Source organism: Fukomys damarensis, unplaced genomic scaffold (assembly GCF_012274545.1).
Source record: "Fukomys damarensis isolate Sample0158 unplaced genomic scaffold, DMR_v1.0_HiC HiC_scaffold_16, whole genome shotgun sequence".
Taxonomy (NCBI): domain Eukaryota; kingdom Metazoa; phylum Chordata; class Mammalia; order Rodentia; family Bathyergidae; genus Fukomys; species Fukomys damarensis.
Genome location: NW_022900928.1, coordinates 119,488,338 through 119,509,542, shown reverse-complemented (window position 1 = coordinate 119,509,542; position 21,205 = coordinate 119,488,338). Strand labels below are relative to the sequence as shown.

The 21,205-nt window shown below is 42.4% G+C and overlaps 1 long non-coding RNA gene across 2 annotated transcripts in view; it reads right to left on the bottom strand.

Moving 5' to 3' along the window:
- Positions 1-16,330, bottom strand: part of LOC104853701 — a 94,709-nt gene extending 78,379 nt beyond the window's left edge. The window contains exons 1-4 of one of the 2 annotated variants that reach the window (XR_777866.2): positions 16,171-16,330; positions 14,712-14,825; positions 11,342-11,525; positions 6,034-6,275 (exon numbers count right to left, since the gene is read on the bottom strand). This is a non-coding gene — a long non-coding RNA (uncharacterized LOC104853701). The remainder of the gene's footprint in view (positions 1-6,033; positions 6,276-11,341; positions 11,526-14,711; positions 14,826-16,170) is intronic. The other variant, XR_004517378.1, reaches the window with a different exon arrangement.
- Positions 16,331-21,205: the final 4,875 nt, after the last annotated feature.

The window sequence follows — 21,205 nt, the reverse complement described above, 5'->3', positions numbered from 1 at the left end:
GAAGGTGGGATGGGTAGGGGAAGGGTAATAAGGGAAAAGAAAAAAATGTGAGATAATGAAAAGATGAAAATAAAGTGTTTGTAGATGGGGAGGGGAGGAGGGGGTGAAGGGAGGGCAGGGGTAAGGGCAAAAAATGAGAATCAAGACTTGTCATGTAGAGGTACAAGATCCCAACAATGAATGTAACTGTACTGTATCCCTAAAATGTACCAATAATCTCAATTAAAGCTGAAAAAAAAAAGAAAACTTTACTCAGGATACATAATCAAATACATATTTATCTTTTTTCCTTCTCTTCAATGTAGTTATGATATTCACTTTGGTGATTTATTTCAGCTTGCTTTCAGATTTAGGGAGTTTTTCTTTTTACATCCTTATCAATTTTACGTTTGAATACATAGGACAATAATTAAAATGCTTCTGTAGGTAAAAACTACACAAAAACATAGAGAGATAGAAATGGGCATTTATACTCAGTAGGGTCTAGCGCACACTTGTAATCTCAGCACTCTGGGAGGCTGATACAGAAGGGTTCACAAGTTTGAGCACAGCCTGGGAAAATTAATGACTTACTAAGACCCCATTTCAAAATAAAGAGTAAAAGCAGAATTGAGGATGTAGCTCAGCACAAAGACCCTGGGTTCAATCCATAGATAGATAGATAGATAGATAGATAGATAGAGATAGATAGATAGATAGATAACTCCAAAAAATACTACTCACTCCCTAATTCTTCTGCCTCTGGTTGGTAACTAACATTAATGTTTCCTGCTTTACCCTATCTTGCTTTTGAAGAAATAAACAAATACATGATGTACTCTTGTTTTTCCTTCTTTGTCACATAAGAAGTAATATACCATATACATTCCTTTGTCCTTTGCTTTTTCCATTTGACAGCTATCTTCTGAAAGCCATAGAGATCCTCATTCATGTTTACAGCTGCATAGTAATCCAATGTTTGTGAGTACCACAGTTTAGTCAGTTGATCTGTGTTTGGACATGAGATCATTTCCAATTTTGTGTAGCAAGTAATACTACAATGAATATAGCTTTGTGCATTTGTATTTTCATATTGTTCGAAATATATTTTCAGGAAAAGTACTATCAGTCAAGTTGCTGGTTCAAAGGGCAAATATATACATAATTTTGTTATATATCACCAAATTCCCTTCCATAGAAATTATACCATCTTTCATTTCCACCAACAATGTATGAGATTATTTCTTTCTCTATAGTTTTGCCAATGAATGTTTAGTCAAGCTTCAATTTTTTGCAAATCTAATGGGGCAAGTTAAATTAAAGATTTATAATGGAAAATAAAAACAACACATAGACCACTGGAGCCACTGGGGTGAGAGTCTGACTTAATAGTGTTTTGTGTCATAAATGTATATATTAGGGAGTAAAAATGCAATGTGATGGAAGAGGGAAGTGACAAGAACTGATAAAAGCCCCAAATGCTTTCTTTCTTTCTTTTTTGATTTCATTTTTTTGTTTTTTGTTTTTTTGGTACTGGGGATCGAACTCAGGACCCAGCACTTATGAGGCAGGTGTGGCACCACTGAGCTAAATCCCCAGCCTCCAAAATTTTTTCTTAATCTTTTAAACTACAAGGAGTGTTAGACTGACTGTACAAACTAGAAAAGACCCAGTTTTACTAAGTGGTGGATAAAATCTAGGGTTGCACATTTACATGGCAATAAGGAAATACATTTTCTACATCTTGAGCTACCACCTCTGTGTCCTACATATATATCATTCAGCAGCATTTGTCTTACTGAATGAGAAGGATTTTCTTTCGAGTTTCTTTCCCAGACTGTGAGCTCAGTGAGGATGGAAATACTTTACTATCTATACCCTCAGTACAGCACGAGTATAAAGCAGTTTGGTCTCCAGCAATTAAATCTTGATTGGAAAGAAAAAGAAAAAAATTTGGAATGGAAGATGGAAATATTTAATATCAACCTAGAATGGGGGTGCCATTTATCAGATCATCAAGGTTCATTTCAGCGTTATACTTTTGTTCAAAGAGACCCCACCCCACCCTAGCTGACTTACTACGTATAGCTTTCCAACATGTTTTTGTTGAAACAAACATACTTCTAAATATTTATATTTAAATACAATTTCCCATCAGAATAAGAGAAGGCTATCACATCCAGGGGATGATGGTTAATGCCTACTGAACTGGGGTGGGGGTGAAAACGTCATGGATTTTTGTCAAGATTAATGCTTTGGTGCCTAAGTAAATCACCAAGCTTTGATTACAGATGTCAGAGCAGAATGGCACCTAGGTGAGAAATAGAAGTCAGTAGGATCCGATGAAGCATGAAATGTAAGTGCAGAATCATTTACCTGAAGACATTAATGACTAGCAAGCCATCTTTATCACTCATGTAATAAATAACTGACTTTGAGAGCCTGTCAACACTTTCACATATTATTTCTTTGAATCCTTCTTGCTGTGGGAAAGAAGTTTTGTAATAGTCATTTTCTGCAAGGGGAAATCAGATCTTACTAAATCCAGTTTCAGTGGATTCTGATCTTCTGAACTCTGACTAGACACCGCAGGCCAAAGAGCCTGAGTTAAAACCTAGCAAGTGATTAGAATTGACTGTTGAAACAGGAACCCAACTCTAATTAAGGAATTTGCTAATAACCTTTCTCTCTGCAGACATTACTCCATTCTTGGTCTTTAGCCCTGGCATAGACTTGGCCTCGATTAAGATTTCTGCAAAACAGCAATGGCAGACAGAATGTTGTTTTCAAGTTACATTTGGCCACAAAACAAATCCCTCTGTCCTTTTTAAAACCACAACCTCCAGACTCTGGAGCACTGAGATGACCACTTCTCCCCAGAAACCAGACGAGCATTAAGTGCTCATCTTCTTAACACCCCATTCAGGCTTTTCCAGGCAGAGGATGTAAGGGTCTGGGCCCTGCCAGCTTCCCTCCTAGATTCTCCTTCCTTTCTCGGCCCATTTGGACCTGGTAACATAGATTCTAGGAAGCTTACTTCCTGAGACCAACTGCGAAATTTGGGATACAGCCACCAAAACTACCCCCAGATCCTAAAAGGCATTATCAGTGCTCAGAGTTCACCCCAGACTAGACACCAAAATTGTCCATGATCGAAACAAAGGACAAATCATCAGCACTTTGCTCTCCCAAGTTCACATGCAAACATCAATTCAACAAGCTTTGTTTACCATCGCCCACTGAACACTACAGAAATGAAACATAATCAAGGGAAGAGAAGGAGGAGGTGCAGAAAAGAAGTAGTTGCAAGCACACAGATCTAGGTATGCATGTATTTCTCTATTCAGGGAGCCATAAAAGCTTCGTGGTTACAAGCACAGGTCCTGGAACAAGCTGTCTGCGTCCTAATTCTCTCCCTGCTACTTACCATATTAGCTTGGACAAGCAACTTACCCTACACACATATGTGACAGTCAAGGTGGATTGCCAATTTCAATGGCCTGTGAGTCTCCCAAAGGATTAGTAAAGCACATTTCTGGGTATGTCTAGGTGGATCATGTAGGTATGACCTCAGCTGCTAGGTAAGGTCCCTGGTCCCTTCCAATCTGGCACTGTTCCCCTGCTCTGCTTCGCAACCACCATGAACTACACAGCTTTGTTCTGCCACACACCCTTCCTCCATGAGGTTCCTGCCCTGGAGCCAGCTGACCACGGACTGAAACCATTGAAATTATGAGGCAAATAAACCATTTCCTCCTTTAAGTTGTGGGTGTCCAATATTTGGTCCCAGCAATTAGAAAGCTGACTAATACACCATTGCCCCATTTTCTTTGTCTACAAAATAGACATAATAATAGCAGGGCCTATTTTAAAGAGTCATTATAGAGAATCAATGTGAAGGGCATGCGAAAACACTTAGAACGTTGTCTTGCTGTTTAACCTATTGACTACTGTTTCCACCACTTTGCTTTAGCCAAGCTCCAAACCCCAGCCACGGTTGACTTCTCTCCTGGAAGATTATAAACCCCTGAGGGAAGGATTTAAACTTGGCTCATGTTTGTAGCCTACATCTAGACCAATATCTCGCATGAGTAGCTACTCAAACATTAGATTAAAGGAATGAGATGTATTCATTAAATCAATGAAGAACTGCCATGGCAAAAAGAATCTGTGGACAAGATAGGGCCCAACATCATCATTCAAAGAATACATAGAACTTAGATTTGCTGAAGAAAGGAAGAACTGATGTGAGTGGGGGTTGCTATAACCCTAATAGTATTCTTTCTTTTTTCTCCTAATAATAGTCTGTTAGAATTCTCAGCCTCAAGGGACCCTTCTGCTATGCAGCCTTCTCTGAAACTCAAGTATTTCTGAGGTAAGGCCTCTCAGGACCCTCGGAATCTAGCCACATCTAGAATAAAGGGGGCTTCTGGAAAACCAGTGACAGTTCCCAGGGAAACCTCAGACCCAGGCCTGAGAGCTTGCACCATTTTTCTATCCCAATTTCCATTGGCTTTGGTATTTAACAATAATAATAATAATGACATCATAATATAATAGTCATAATAGAGGGAGGGGTTGGAACAAAATCTGTCAAATAAATCCAGTGTCCCACATCCTCCAGTTTGCATAATTCATCTTAAGAAAGAAAAGGTGTTAAATTCATATAAGGGCTCCTCTCTGTAAGAGTCTTTCGAGTAAAATTGTTTGGATGTGTACCCAAGGCAAAAATTCTACCTCTGGAAAGGAAATAGTTATTTTATAAAACAAGCCATCAATCCCAAAATAATTACTGACAGGGAAGGATTCAATCCCATTAGGCTTTCTCCTCAAATCGATTCTGTGCCTGCTTCTAGTACTCCTGTGAAGTCTTTAAGTAATCCAGGGCCAGCCTGTCCCAACCACAGGAGGTCACAGTTGAGGGGATGGCCTGACCCAGGCTTCGTGCAGAGCAGATGTTCCCACTTCATACCAGTAAGGAGGCAGGAACTGCACTCTCCAGCTCTAAGACCTGATTATCTGTGTATGCGACATTATACTTTACTGGAACTACTTTGACAGTCAAGCCGTGTGGAAACCATTTTAAATTCGCTCACTTCAAATGAAAAAGCAGAGAGAGCTGTTTGCGTGCATGGCGCAGGACATTTCGGAGACTGCCAGAGCTCATAATATTCCTTGGGTGACAAGTGGTTGGAAAAGGTAAAGAATCTTCTGTGCCCAATATAACCTTGACTGGAGGAGTGAACAAGAGAATTTTAAAGAAAATATGAACTTTACATAAAAAGTTGGAGTACGTGAAGCACTTGGACTTGATTTTAGAAAAAGGATCAGATGGATGGGACCTTTGGGATTCCTTGGAAAGCTAAATGGTGGCAGAGGTCGACAAGAGCTTTGGTGCTGGACAGAGCTGAGCTAAGTAAATGGGAAAGTTACTAAGCCTCAGAGCCTCAGGTTACTTATCTATAAAAGTTGGAAAATAATGCCTACTCACAGGATCTAAAAACTAAATGAGATAAGTATGTGATACCATCCAAGCCTGAGTGAGGTATATGGCTATGGAACCACACTACAAGATAACTATTACGTGACTGAATGTTACTGTCATTATTATTATTATTTTTATTATTATTGTAAATCATACATTTGAGATAATTGGTCAGAACAGGTCTACTGTATATGACTGGCTATTCTTAGGCAAGTATTGTTTACAGTGGCCCAGGAAACTTGAGCAAGAGACATGTAATCTCCAACTTCATCACTGTTATAAATAAGTCCCAAAGCTTTTCACCTTTTCCCATCTTCCCATTTCTCAGATCTTTTCTAGACCTAGTGGTATACCTCAGAAATTCAATGCAGAACACAACATTCAGAATGAAAGACTCAAAGGAGTCCAGGAGGTCAGTGACTTCCACAATCTTATGTGGCGGCGTGTGTCCAGTTCTCCAGAAACTGGCCTAGCAAGCTAACCCATCATGAAGGTAGGACTGGACCAAAAGGGCATGTGCACAAGATGGACTTGAGACAGAAAGGGTCACAAGAAAGGGGGTTACTTACCCAAGTATGGTCCCGGGTAGATCAGCCCCAGTTTGGCAGTCTGCCCATTGGAAGTTTAATGGGCAGTAAACAAAACAATAATTTCAACAGTGCTCAGTTGCCTCATTTGATGAAGCCTCAGGGCAGCTCCTTGTAAATCCACTGCACTTCACTGGCTGCCCATAAATTTTAGTAGACATGTCAGTTGGCATTTATTTTCGTGGCTAGATGTGATATCTTGGGTTACAGCTCGATAATCCACCCTACATGTGGAAAAAAAAGTACAGGTTAAGTCAGAGGTGATATCCACCATATTTTGACCACCAGAATGGAAAGGATACAGACCATTCAGACATGAACCCTGCCTACATCGGAAAGGGCACTGTCTCTTTCCACAAACCTGGGCCACCGGTGCATATAGACTGAATATCCAGAACAGAATTGATTTTCCCTCACACTCGTGGTCAGAATGTACAGTAACATTTAGCACCAGCTCCACACAAAACCTTGAATGCCAAATTTAATCCTATGTAATTGAAAAAAGGCTGAGTTCCACATCCCCACCACCACCACCAAACCGGGCTTAAATGAAGAGCTCAACAGGCTTGTGATTATATGCAATGCCACCATGGGCAGAACTATAATACTATTTTACAACACAGAGGAGAACTATTGAGTTCTAATCACAGCAGAAAGTGCTACAAAGATTCTACTCTCGGTGGGATAGAAAGAGGACATCACAGCCTATATTTTTCCTGTAATTAATTTTTATGAAATCAAGCATAAAGGATAATGCACCTGATTGTCATGCTTTTAAATGTGGCTTACAGGAATTCTAGCAAGCCAGATAGAGCAGAAACAATGAAGGGATCCACGTGGATTTTAGCAGGTGAGTAAAGAGACAATCCCAGTAGGGGAAGCCTGTTGTTTTATTATATCCTCAACCCTTCTTCCTCCCCCTTCCCCTACCCTCTACAGGCAGTTCCAAGTAACATCCAAAATCCACAATGAACAAGATTTTTCTATTTCAGAGGTCCCTAAGGAAAGTCCACTTGGTCTTCATCCCAGTGACTACAATGTTAGTCAATGTGAGTTACACTCACACTCAGCAATATGTAACTGACACAGCCAGCCTTTCTGCCCCTCTACTTGTCCCCAAGGGCACTGGCATGCTTCAGCTCCTTTCCAAATATGGGCAGAAGGAGTCACTTGTTCTGAAGGAGCCACCACACGCCATCACCCACAGAGACCCCCGAGAGTCCTGAAAGCCGAGCCCACTCAACCAGGAGGGACAAACCAAAATCATGGTGCCAACTGGAATTATCTACCCCAGCTCTTGCTGCACACCCACCATTACCGAAGTCCCTCTCTTGCCCCATCCTCTGCCTTCCTCTGTGACTCCAAGCCCCAGAAAGTGGGATTCAGGTGGATGCAGCTGTCACCTGCTTCAAGGACCTGCACCCCCAGCCTCCTCCCAGGAAGTTACTGCTTCCTTCCCCTAGATCCTGGTCCCCAAATGCCTGTTCCCATCCTTTTTTCTGGAAAATAGACCTCTTCATCTTTTTTTCAGGTCTCAAAGAGTCCCAGACATCTTCATGGGAGATGGAGGAAAGAGGGCATTCATTGATTCAAAATGTATTCTTCTTAAGACAACTGAAATGACTTTCTGACCATCTTTGCTAGAATAGAAAGGAATATAGTTTTAATCTCTGGTATAGCATAGTGCCATATTTATGGTGTGCATTTGTTTCAATTTTCTAAAAAATTCCCTGCATCATTAATTTTTAAGTGCTCTGCACAGAGTAAAATTGATGTCTCATCCATGTTATCCTTAAAAATTATTATAGAAGGGCCAAGGATTTAGCTCAGTGGTTCCGATGCCTACCTCACAAGCACAAGGGCCTGAGTTTGATCCCCAGTACCCCCCAAAAAAAATTTATAGAAAGCCTTCCTATTATTTGTTTTTTCTCAAATTAGAGCTTAGTTTCTTTCCTTCACATACTACAGAAATGAGCTAAAATCCCAGTAGAGCAAATACAATTCAGTAAATATTTTCCACATAAACCAGTTTGCTTTTCATTAAAAATTTCATTGTAAAATGCAAGCATGATAGTAAATTTTTATTTCAGCAAGTTTATATTTACACCAACTATGGGTGCATAGTTCATTTTAAATTGGCAGCAATTAACTAATTAATTAATTACATTAACAAGATTATGAGGTTGGTCACTGCTGTTCTTGGTAATCATCAGTCTTTAGATCAGGGTATGTAAAGTACAGATACACTGGTATTTATAGAAGGGGTGTGTGTGTGTGTGTGTGTGTGTGTGTGTATGTGTATGTGTGTGTGTGTGTGTGTGTGTGTGTGTATGCACTAAAAAAGTTCAATCTAATCCAAGAAAAGGGTTCTTTTCAATGCAGAGAATATATAATTTGGTGCAAAATGCTAAAACCCAATATGACTTCTGATTCCCCAAGTCATTTCATCTCCCTTTTCTCTGTACTAAAAACATCTTTGACAGGGCTGGGGTTATAATTCAGTGGTAGAGCACTTGCCTAGTAGGTAGATGGCCCTCAGTTCCAACCTCATCATTAAAAGAACAAAAAAAAAAAAAAAAGATTTCTATTCCAAATGGGAAATGTGGCACCCAAGGTATTCAAGCAGTAGATACAAATGCATAAGGTCTGACCCCTGCCCCATTCCCTGAATTTCTATACAAACACCAGTCTCACTTTCTATTTGCAAGTCTCCTTGCTAGTCACCTGACCTTGCCATCTACATTTCTCTTTGGAAGCTGAATCCTGTGCACTGAGCCCAGCTCATCCTCACAAACACAAGCACAGAGAGCCACATGGGAAGTTTAAACTGCTCCGGAATCACCAGTGGAACAACTCTGACTGGCTGAGTCAGAATTGCCTGGAGCAAAAGCGAGCAGTCAGCATTTCAAGGGACCAGGCACCTCAAGGGACAGGACAGCAGACCATGGAGCTGTGGATGAAGTGCCCCTTGCCAGTGGCCATGAGGGAGATTTTGGGACAGTTGGCCAGAGGGAGACCGCATTACTGTGAGTGGCAGAGATAGCAGAGAGGTTGCTCTACTAAAGGGACATGGCTTTCACCAAACCAGCTGCCCCAGAGCACTACATCAAAGTGCTGTGGGTAGCTTGAGGTCAATGGTAGACCCTTCCTCTTCCTGACACAGCTCTCCCAGGCTGCACCCTAAGTGATGCAGAGATTCTACAAAGAGATGCACTGCGAACAGAGGTGCCCCAAATGAAGGCACCCATACTCAGTAGCAACCTGCATGGAGTCCCCTTCCTCACTCCTCAACAAGCCTGGACGGTGTGGGAACCACACACCAGCCTGCCCTCTGTTGCGCTTTAGGGAAGGATTCGTGTCGTTTCCTGGGCACAGTGGTAAAGGGGGAGTAGAACCTAGGAGCCCATTGGAAAGGACAGCTGCAAACAATCAGACCTCCAAAGGGGTGATAAACCCCAAGACAAGAGTTGGACCTGGCAGTTTTGCCTGTGAAAGTCAAGGAGTGCGGAAAGGCCAGAGGGCTTGAGCAATCATTTGAGGAAGGCCCTGAACACTGTGCTAGGACATCACCCTGAAAGTGGGGTGGGCGTCGGGTCCATTGAAGGGCTTCTGACAGAAATGTGGTTAGTGGTGGGTGTGAGACAGGATGAATCACTTGCAGACAGAGAATGCAGGGAGAAGAGAGAAACAGAGATGAAATCATGAAGATACTTTGAGCATTTGGTTCAGATAGGGGGAGGGATGGAGCACCTACCTCCCTTTCTCGACCTGCAACTTCCAGCTGTTTCTCGAGCCCTTGTCCTCTCCCTTCCCCACACCTGGGAGATCTTTCCTGGGCAGCCTTACCCTGCACTGGTCAGGGCCCTGATTACTACATTTCCCTCTCCTCCTCTGGCACTAGCTAAACTACTTGGTTTGAGAGATTGGTTTAAGATCAACTGTGTTCAGCTGTTCTTATTTACACTGACAGTCCTGGGAAAGGCAAAGATATTTGAAGAAAATAACCTGCTGGCTGATGGTGTCAGAGCAGCCTTGCTAGGTGACACTTACAGGCCATGTCCTCAGACATATCAGGCTTCCTCCCTGGCAGGAAGCGGGGGGCTCCATGCCAGAAGGTATAATCTTTTGCCCTCCTTCTTCCCACAGTGGCACATAGCTTAGGTCTGGACATTGGCTCTGGCAGCCATGGAAAGGCAAAGCTCCCACACCAGCCTCCAATCATTCACCAAGAGCCCCGATGCTGCACTGTGAAACAGTGCCAGCTTTGCTTCACAGCCCCTGGCTAAAGGCAGCAAGGTGCTAAGGCAGGTCATTGGCCAGGCTGGGGGCCAGCTTTTCTCTGGGGCTCCTAGCAACCTTGCTGAGTCTTCCTTGGCCATGGTCTAGGCAAAGACTGCCCAACTTTGCCTTCTCCCTCCCTCGCTCACTGGGGTCAGACTTGGATCACAGACTGACAGTTCACAAGCTCTCCCACCTCCCTTCACATCTTCTCTGATATGGATGTCTCCTCTAATCAAATATGTGTATGGTTAATCCTGTTTGGACATCTGCTTTTCCAAGGACGCAGAGGAACTCTCTTTTTAAAAAGTGAGAGACAGGATTGGGGATTTAGCTCAGTTGTTCTGCAGCCTGCCTCTCAAGCATGAGGTCCCAAGTTCGATCCCAGGTACCAAAAAGAAAAAGTGAGAGACAACCTTTTGTGTTTGGAGCCTGTGACTCCTATCCTCCTCACTGTTTCATCCTTCAGGCATCCATACAGGGTTCACTGTGCACCTGGCACTGGGTGTGAGGTAGGGGGACAGTAAACACTCCCACAAGGGGAGAGGGGAAGGAAAGGGGTTCAAAATCATGTCGGAATCCACCAGTCTGACCAGAGCTCTGGAAACTACCATCCTGGATCCACCTTCGACTCAGCAGGAGGGAAGGTAGAAAATCATTTCTAACACAGCCCCCTGAGGGGGTTATTCTGTACCCCTTATTTTAAAAAAGCCTGCTTCACTGACAGGACCCAAGTACAGGCAGAGAGAAGAGGAGGCTGAAGGAGTAGAAACCACATAGGAAATACACATCCCCATAAACCCTAATGTAAAATCAAGCTGAATGATTAAAACAATATCCTTGTAACAGACCTTCATCATGAAAACCCATAAAGCCTCTGTCAATCAGGTGCTCTTGACCAAAACACTTAATCAATTTAGACTTTTAATTATAAATAAATCCTAGGGCATGAGAAAATTTTGTTGGCCATCCATGTCGCCTAATCATGGCAAATAAGAATTCTCATACTTACACTTGACTCAGGATTAACATGCTGACAGCCAGTTTATTAAATGAAGCCAACTGTAATAACACAGGCAGCCAACACTGCAAATGCTGCTCCAAGGTTCGTGGTGGGTGTCATTTAACTAAGAGCACTGAGTTGACAAGTTGGTCTCCATCATCATCATCGGGTTAATCTGCCTTTTCATTACGATCTGGAGGACGTGACAAAGAGGGGTTTCAACATAAACTGAAGACAAGTTGGTTCCGATGAGTGACAGGAGAAGAACCTCTTTATCCCACTAAGAAAATCAAGGAGCCTGAGAGTCATTAAATCTCTAAATCTGTCACTAGGGGTTTAAACAACCCCCAAAGAGACAGGACTGTAAAAGAGCTCACAGAGAAAAACCATGGGGTTCTGGCCAACCTCGGCACAAAGATGTCGTGTTGCCACACCGTTGGCTTAATCAGAGGTTGGAAGCCAAAGGCATCTTTAAAGGTCTTCGTGTAGTTGGGGAATTGCTAAAAGAGTCAGCTTCAGGCAAAATGCGAACAAGGCAACTGGCTGTCTGCAGCTCCCTGCCTTCCCTTTGCATGTCCCTAAATGCCCTTCTCTTCTCTGATCCACAGTTCCCATTTCAGGACTGTAGGAGGGGAAGGAGAGGGGAGGGAAGCCACTGAATGCTCCCTTTCATCACCCTCTTTCCCACGAGCACAGGCTCTCCTCATGGGGACTGGCTGATCCATTGCTCACTGTGGCAATTAGTCGCCCTTCTAACAGCTCCAAACACTGGGCAAAGACTCGCTCCATGGGGCTCTATCACTGGTGTCAGGAGGACTGAAGGAAGGCTGGAGGTGTCAGGGCAGGGAAGGTGAAGGGTAAAGCAGGGAGGAGAAGAAGGCAGTCCCAGAAGGCCAGTGCAGGTGAGGAGAAAACAACAAGGAGGACAAAGGCAATGCTCAGGTCAATGCCGGCCTATGCAGGCCTTATGCTAGAGGAAGAGGCCCTTGCAAAGGGAGACAGCAGATATTTGGGTGACAAGTATCTTAGATTTCCCTTGCCTTAAGATGGCCACCACGTAGACTAGCAGCCTCCATGTTAAAATATGGCTTCTCCCAACAAAGGACAGGCTTCTTCTTCCCATCATGCCTCTTCTCACACCAAAAGACTAACCTAATACTTGCTTCCTCCTCACAGGCTCCTCCAATCTCTTAATACTACCTTACTCAACTCCGCCCCAGCCCAGAATAACCCCACCCTGCTCCTATAAAAGAAGCTCCCTGTGCCTCCGTCTCGCTTTCTCTCCTTTGCTCAGAGGTAGCTCAGCTGATCCTCACCGTAATAAAGGCTTGTTATGGTTCTGGTCTGGTCTTGGCTCTTTTATCTAACAATGTACACCTAGGTTTGTAACTGCTTTTTTGTTTTGTTTTGTTTTGTTTTGTATTTTTTGTTTGCTTTTTTAAAAAAATGTGACTGAAAAAACTGACAGTTAAAGTGAGAGCTGGCTTGACAATGTAGGCCTACCTGAGGGACTGTTCCTTCCTTACATGTGAGCTATCCACTTCCTGAAACATCTAGCCTTCCCCAGATACTGTCACTACAGTTTCTTGAAAAACTTAATGTTTGAATGGGGTGAGGGGAGGGCAGGGGTATGGGGAAAAAATAAGAACCAAGACATACGTAAAGGTACAAGATCCCACTGATAAATGTAACTGTATTGTTTGCTTTAAATGTACCAGTCAACTTAATGGGGGGAAAAAAACTTAATGTTTGCTAAAATCCAAAGTTAAAACATTAAGAAAACCTGATGTGAATAAAGTCTTCAAAGGATCTTAATCTTAAAAGTTGAAAGCTTTCTCATCAGGAGATAGTATAAAGGGGCTAAGAGTAAACTCAGCTTCAAACCAAGGACCCAGGCTTTGAGAGGTGGAGAGTGTCTTCCAAGCTCCACAATGGGGCAAAGGCTCCATGAGCCAGGTCTCTGCACAACTAGTGCCTGGTTCTCTCTGATATAATCTGGCCAGGGGGTATCCTTAACTGTTCTCCAGGAAAGAAAAGAACTCACTTTTCAAGCTTTCGATACTAAGACCAGAACTTCTGTAAGAGAGAAAACCCTTGTTTAACTTTTTTTCCCACCTATTTTTCCCCCAGGAATTTGTTCTCGTCCTTTGTCTTGACCCTCCCACCTTCATATTTGGTTCAAGCCTCTGGATTTATTTAGTCGTGGTTGGAATAAGGAGACAGAGGAGAAAATGTTGTAAGTGCATCTTTAATGAGCATAAGCTGGCCGGCTGCTAAATCCCTTTCAAGAATTGAAGCTTTTGCTGTCTCACTGCTTTTCAGTCAAATTACAGGGAATGATGTTTTGGATGATTAAGCCTGTGATGAAACTGGTTAGAGAAGCTATCTCAGGACCCACAGTGGTTCCCACTTAAATCTGAACACGAAAACCTGCCAAAGATATTCCGCCCAAAACTATTTCAACTCGTTACAGCCTTCTGCACACGTCAATAGCCTCTCCTTCACAAAGGTGATCAATAACTAAAGAGAACAGGAGCAAATCTTGGTTTTAAAATGTTTGTTTGGCAATCTCTGGCTGCATAAAATACAACTTTAGTTTTGCAATTTTCCATTGTATTTGTGAGCCCCAGTTAGTTGGCCTTTGTTATATGTATAAACTGGCATTTGCACTGTTTACGTTTGCAACTGAATTTCTTTATTCCAAGGTGTGCCAAGAATGCTATTGTAGACAATCCAAATTCATGCACCATAAAGTGGAGTTGAGATCTGATAATACTCTCATTTAGTTTGTTTATTAGCATACATCACATCAATTCTTTTAGTTCCAAATATCCATTTGCAGGACTGAGCGATCCCACATGGCTCTGAAAATCAATCATGTTAGCTGGGTTCTAGCCAAACTCCCAAGGGCCCATGTGCAAAAGAGAACTCACCTCATTGTTACTAACCATGAACTATTACCAATCAGTTGCTTTTGTCTTAATTTATATATTACTCTATGAAGAATTTTCCAGAGCAAAACCTACACACTACAAGGTGACTCACAACAACAAAAGAATTGGGTTGGGTATAATATCAATGTTTTTGTTTTTTGGGGGTTTTTTTTAATTTACTACGTAAGGAAAGCTAGAATAGGTATAGCATTTAGCAAATGGCCAAGAACTCTCTCCATAAAGCCTGAAGCAGCTATGTGCTGGGCTCCCCTTCCCTACCCATTATCACTGAGGAGGGAAGCAGATTCAGAGATAACGACTTCTACTTACTCTTAGCAAGTGGAATTTCTCTTTCCACTCAAACCGTTAATAATCTCTTAAAGGGTTTTGTTTCCTGCCCTGAATTCACTGCAGATTAGGAAATAGCAAGTAAAAGCCTTTAATACCATGTCCAAGAGGTGGCTCCATCCTGGGGAGGCACAAGCTGGCTGTAGGTACAAAGGAAGAGCTGAGATAAACAGGCCCCTTCCAGCTGCATGGGAATTGCTAAACAGAGAAATCTGTAGAAGTAGGAAATAAGCTCATTAAGTACGAAGTTCCTTGTAAGTGATAAAGTGAATAAGTGTTGGTTGTCCTTGTAAACTTGTTAATTGTAAATGCAAAAGTCCTAAAATGCTCCTTTGTAATGAATAAGACGCCCACTTACAGGAGACCCAAGAACCACTAACTCTGTCTTTTACATGCTTAGGTGACAGCCCTTCCTATGAAAGGCCTCAGATTGTAAGAATCAGGTTTCTGTCTCATTTGGATGTCTCCAGACATGATCGTTTATACAGCAGTCTGAGACTAGATGGTGTTACGGCTCGTGTTTAGATGTCCCACCTAAAACCTCTTGCTTTTTTAGAGGTGGCTGAATCTAGAGTGCTGATCGATTCACGGTGGTGCTGGGCCTGAGGGCACTGGGATTAAGAGAGCAAGTGCTTTTCCGGCCTAAGTCATCTGAATAAGATAAAAGGGGCAGAAAGACACTGTTGAGGTCCCTTATTGCTTCTGCCACTTTGGGCACTCCATATTGTTTCTCCTCTATGGTACCTGTTTGCCATCCCTCCCCTGAGGGCAGCCGATTATGGACTGAAACTTCTACTAACTGTTTTGTCTGAGCTACAAGAGAAAAGTAACTAACACAGATGGTAGTGAACCCAGGGACCAGATTATGGAGGGAAATCTCCCAGTTCCTCCTCCTCCTCCTCCATCTTCTCTTCATTCACCTTTTCTTCCTCTTCCTTCTCATCCTTCTTTACCTTCTCCTCCTCCTCCTCCTCCTCCTTCTCCATCTTCTCTTCCTTCTCCCCTTCTTCCTCCTCCTTCTTTTTCAGTACCAGGGATCAAACCCCAGGGCCTTACTCATGCTAAGCAAGCTCTCTACTACCAAACTACATCTCTAGACCTTTTTTCTTACTATTTTGAGACAGGGGTCTCACTAAATTGCCCAACTAGCCTCAAACTTGCACTCCTCCTGCCTGACCCAGCTTGTTATGTGTGATAGACAAGAGAATGGTGAGACTATGCCAGTAATGTGCAAATGTTTAACTCTTCTCTGGGGGAAAGGTGTATGCATATATGATTATACCAAGCATATAAGTGTGTAATAAATTTTACTAATCTGAAGGTATATAACACCCAATTAACAACTTATACAATGCTCTTTATTATGAATTCTATACAGTCAACAGAGTCTCACTATGCTTTGTTAATTTTTGCCAAATTCTTGCACCTCTACTCAGCTAATGGTTGCAATTGATCAATAAGCAGCAACATGAATATTGATTGATTCTTTCCTTTATGTTAACAGATAAACAGAAAGTGACATAATGAAGATGTAGGTCAAAACTTCCACTTACTCACCAATGACATGACTGCCTGCCCCGTCAGATGATAGTTTCAAATACGGGGAGAATTTCCTCCACTTTTTTTGTACTTTCCACAAAGTAACAGGTTTAGACATTCTTTTTAAATTTTAATGTACATATTCACATTTCTCTGGCACCGTCTCGACTCTAGGTAATGACAGTCAAACCCTGATTTATAACATCTGCAGATCTCCATGGTATCGCTGTCCCTGCATGACATTCCAAGCTACCATCCTGATGTCACAAAAGGCAGAGTCATAAAGAAATGTGGAACATGATACAGTATTTCCACTGCAGTTCAAAAGGAAATACAGGGCTGGGAATGTAGCTCAGTGGTGGGGTACGTGCCTTGCACATACAAGACCACAGCTTCAATCCCCAGAGCCACAAAAAAAAAAAAAAAAAAAAAAAAAGTAGATTCAAAGAATTTCAAGATCATAGAGAATAATGAAATTCATAGGAGGTGGTAAGTTTTGACCATTTATTGCCTTTTTGGTGTAAATTACTTCATTATGAGTTTCTTCTATATTTAACAACTGCCTATATTTAACAACCGGCTCAAAAAATTCCTGAGAATCTGGCAATCAGTTCTCACGAGCTGGAGCATACCCAGAAGCCTATCTGCAGGCCCTGGGACTTTTTGAAAACCTGAGTATTTGATCCATTCATACAAACTGGTTCTAGCTCTTCAGGAAATTGCCTACATTTTAGCCCCATGACTTAAAACAGTGGTTAGCGTAAAGATGCCCCCCAGCACTCCAGACCAGGCTCCTCGGGAATGTTGGTGTTAATCCTCACAGATGATCTTTCCAGTCCAACAGCTATCTCTCAACTTTGTTCTGAATCCCACCCATTCAAGGAATGGGGTTACCCAACAAGGCACAGCCTTCTTCAAAGTACACCCCAGGCCTATGGTCTCAGCTGGGCTCCCCCAGGAGGCAACAATCAGCTAATAAATAAATCACGAGAGGATGGGGGAGATGTTGGGGGCCAGCTGAGAATTTTCATAACAATTATTTGGCGGGGCAACACTTGGCCCAGGACAAAGAAGATGGAGATTACTGGGTTATGTTTGCCTGCTCAGGTTGAACTCTGCCACCTGAGAGGGGCTAGAAGACAAACAGCCACATGGAACAGCCCCACCCACACCCTTAACTCAGGGTTTGATGGAATCGCTACCAACTCTTGGCCTCCGTGGCTTAGAAGAAACACAAACATCAAAGTGTCCAAAACTCAGGAGGTATCTTAATCAGCTGTCTTGGGAGATGGTGTGGCTCTCCCATGAGGCCCACATCACACTTGGGACACAAAAACATGGGAGAGGAGGGCCGGTCTCACACAACATAACTTAGAGAAATCTTCTTCATCATATCTCTTACAACTTCCAAGAAGTGTCAACCTCTAAACACTCAAGAAAAGGAAAACACTAATCATCGTGGAATGTCTAGTAGGAGTACAGCCATAGAACCAGAAAAATCAAAGTCAGACTACTTACTAGCTGTGTGACCTTGGGGAAATTGCTTTATGTCTCTGAGCCTCAGTGCCTTCACGAGTAACCAGGGGATAACAGTTTCATCCATATTTTCAGGCTGCCTATGGATTAAATGATTTAGATATGTAAAACAATTAATACATAGTAAGTATTCAATATATGAGCTTAAAAATGCATAGGAGGACACATCTATAGCTAAGGTTTTTTTTAAAGCAGAAAATGCAAGTTTACTTATGTTTTTGAAGTATATTTAAAACAAATGTCCACAAGCCAGCTCCTGTCAAACAGTGATAGTTTATTTGTCCACCCCTTAGTTTACGGGTGTAGCATGTAACTGGCTTTAGCCAGTGGGACCTTAGCCAATGTGACACAAGCAAAGTCTTGATAAGTACCTGGGCAAGTAGGTGGTAATTACTGCCCCTGGTAGGAACTTTTCTGCCATATGGACACAGTTGTATTGTACAGTTCAGTACAATTGCTGCCAATAGCTTAGTGTAGTGTTAACTCCAAGTAACTTTTAAATGTCGCCTAATATTGTGATCAACTTATTTGTATAGATTTTTAAATTCAGTTTGGAAGAAGTAACCTTAAGCCAGGTGTGGAGCTGATATAAGTGAAAATGTAACTCCCAACCTGCTAGATGTTCGATACACCAAGTTCGTGACCCCTGAAATCAAAGAATGAATTCTAAAGAACAGCAGAGGTTAAGAGTAGGAAAAAATTTATTGACAGATAGCTCCTGAGAGACAGGAGAGGACCCAAAAGTGGGTTGCCACAGAGCCCATTTCTCTGAGAATGTGTTTTAGAGCAAAATCATGAGCTGGCTACAATGTGGGTCAAACTATAATCAACCAATAAGATTACAAGTACAGTTGCTTAGGTAATATTGATCCAATAAGGAAGCAAGTCACATAGCAAAGGTACATGGAAAGAACAAAGACATACTTAGGAAGGGATGGGCCTGAAGGTTCTGGTTCCCCAGCCAAGCATACATAGTGAGTACCAGACCAGCCTGAGCTATGCCATGAGATCTTATCTCAAAAACAAACAAATTAATAAACTTTTTTAATTGTTTAAAGGAATGACTTTATCATGTACCCATAATTGCCTGGAGTAGTCGATGTTCTAGGAGACCAGAACAAGATGTAAAGTCCTCCCACGTGAGCATTCCCGAGCTAGCACAAGAAAGCCAGCCCAGCCAGACCATTTCACTTACCTTGAGCTACCCCCATATCAAAGTCAGGATGCGTGCACCTACCCAGAGTTATCCACATTATCATTTCGATTAAACAGATGGCCCAGGAATCTAATGAAGAAAGCTTGAGTGATGGCCACAGAATCAATAAAGTCTTTCTGAGTTTATCGATTTAGCATTCCCCTTGCAGTAGAATTGATTTATGTCCTAGGATTTATTTTGATAACTCAATGATAACTCCACTATTCCTAAATTAATGTCATCTTTTCTTCAGGCCAAATTTTTTTTCTAAGCAAGAGAAAAAAAAAATCTTACATCAAGCCAAACTGATTTTGCTAAGTAATTCCATGGCTAACAGCATGCCATAAATCACAGGGAACCGTGTACAGCTATAATTGTAAATCATCCATGGCATAGAAAAGTACAGTGGCATTTATTTGTTGGTTATTGTGATTGCATCGTGCAGGGCCTCTTCCCTGTCAAAATTCATATCCTCCCGTAGAAACTCTATTGTCTAATGTGCAATTTTACAAGTACAGTAGATCATCTAAAAGCTCCTTTAATTTCCATCTCACAGTTTTAGCTCCCAGAACGTGTGAGATGGGTCAGTTTTGATCCTTAATTAGCATGGCCTTCTTGAATGAGATAAGCCATCCTCTCTGTGAGATAAATATTCACCTCAGACAAGCAAGAGCAAGACAATCAATGCCATGTAAGTGGATATATTTGCAAATGCTCTTTAGAAGAAAGGAAAAAACGCTCCTGCATTTTCTAACCAACTGCAAACCGGAGTCAGAGAAACTTTTCAATAAAAGGGTGTCAGAGTGGGATTGTCCGATTAATCACAAATTCTGCTGAGCCTCCCTCCCACAGATCTCTGCAATCCACCCAGTTCTCTCCACCAGTACAGCCAGCCACCATCTGGTCTGCAGTAGCACCAAAGCTCACTAGATGCCCTGCCAGCCTCCTGCCTTCCTTCTCGTAGCTGCTGCTAGTGTTTTCATTTTATTTGCTACATTGCAGCTAGTGAGGAACCGAAAAGAGGCCAAAGTCCCTCCATTTTAGTTAAGCCAGATTAGATGCTCCATTATTCGGGCTGACCTTTAAACTCTGCAGATAGCCTTCCGTTGCCAAAAAATAGATTAACCAAAAACCAGGTTTTTCAGGAATTATAAATGAGCAGTTTCCAGGAATCACAACTGGGCGTTTATTCGGAAAACTGCAGCCAGGTCAAAGTATGGCAAAACCGGCTGTGACAGTTAGATGACTAAGATAAATCTCCTGCACAAACCCCTGTCCACGCCCAAATAATAGCCAATAAGTTTAAAATATTACATCTTATAATATCCAATAATAAGTTAGAATTATAGGCCAATAGAATCAACAGAAATTATAAAAAAAGCCAATAGAATAAAGAAAATTTCAAGCCACCCAAATCCTATAAAAATAGGCTAATTTAGTGGGTCAGGACTTCCAGCTTGAAGCCACTGTGTCGGTGACACTGGGAGTCCAGGCTTGAGCTTACAATAAACTCCTCATATATTTACATCAGAAGAGTTTCCTGGTGGTCTTCTTGGGGATGTCTCGACTTGGACACAACAGCTAGAGGGCTTTTTTTTTTTAAATGCAAATCTGATCATGACGTTACTGACTACCCCTTCCCATGGCTCACAGAAAAAAGAAAAATAAGTTACCAAACTGGTTTATGAGAGACAAGCTGCCTCTCCAGCCTCATCCACCAAAGAATCCACACACACTGCCCCATGCAGGCTGGCTTCACTCAACAGCTCCAGCACCTGCCAGAGTCCCACACGCATTGGCCCCTCCATCACCCCACTGTCCACAGCTCTGGGATCAGCAGCACCACTTCTCCCAGAGTCCCCTGAGCCCTCAAATGGGTTAGAACTTCCCACATCCTGCACCTCTCCTTCACAGCCTTTGTAGTTCGCTTTCACTTCTGTCTGCCCTGTTTGACTGCTGCTCCCTGAGGAAAAGGACAAGAACAGCCACTTACTTCCCACCCCTTGCCCTTGTCACCGTCTCTTAGAGGGACACAGTCCCAGGTGCTCTGTCTATGGATGACAACTTCCTGACCGAGGTGGGGCAGACATTTGGCAACAGAGACAAGGAGAGCAGAAGCATTCGCTGGCATAGGATGAATGATTAAATCCCAGAACACACCAAGGCCACTACAGGGAAGGTGGGACCCAACCAGCCGTTGTTCAAATGTCTCCAGTGCTGCTCTGACTACTGATTCACTTTCCTAACTAATGAAGCTTCATTTTCAAAAAGCTCCAAACCAACAGGAAAGTTACAAAAACATTATAAATAAACTTTCATACA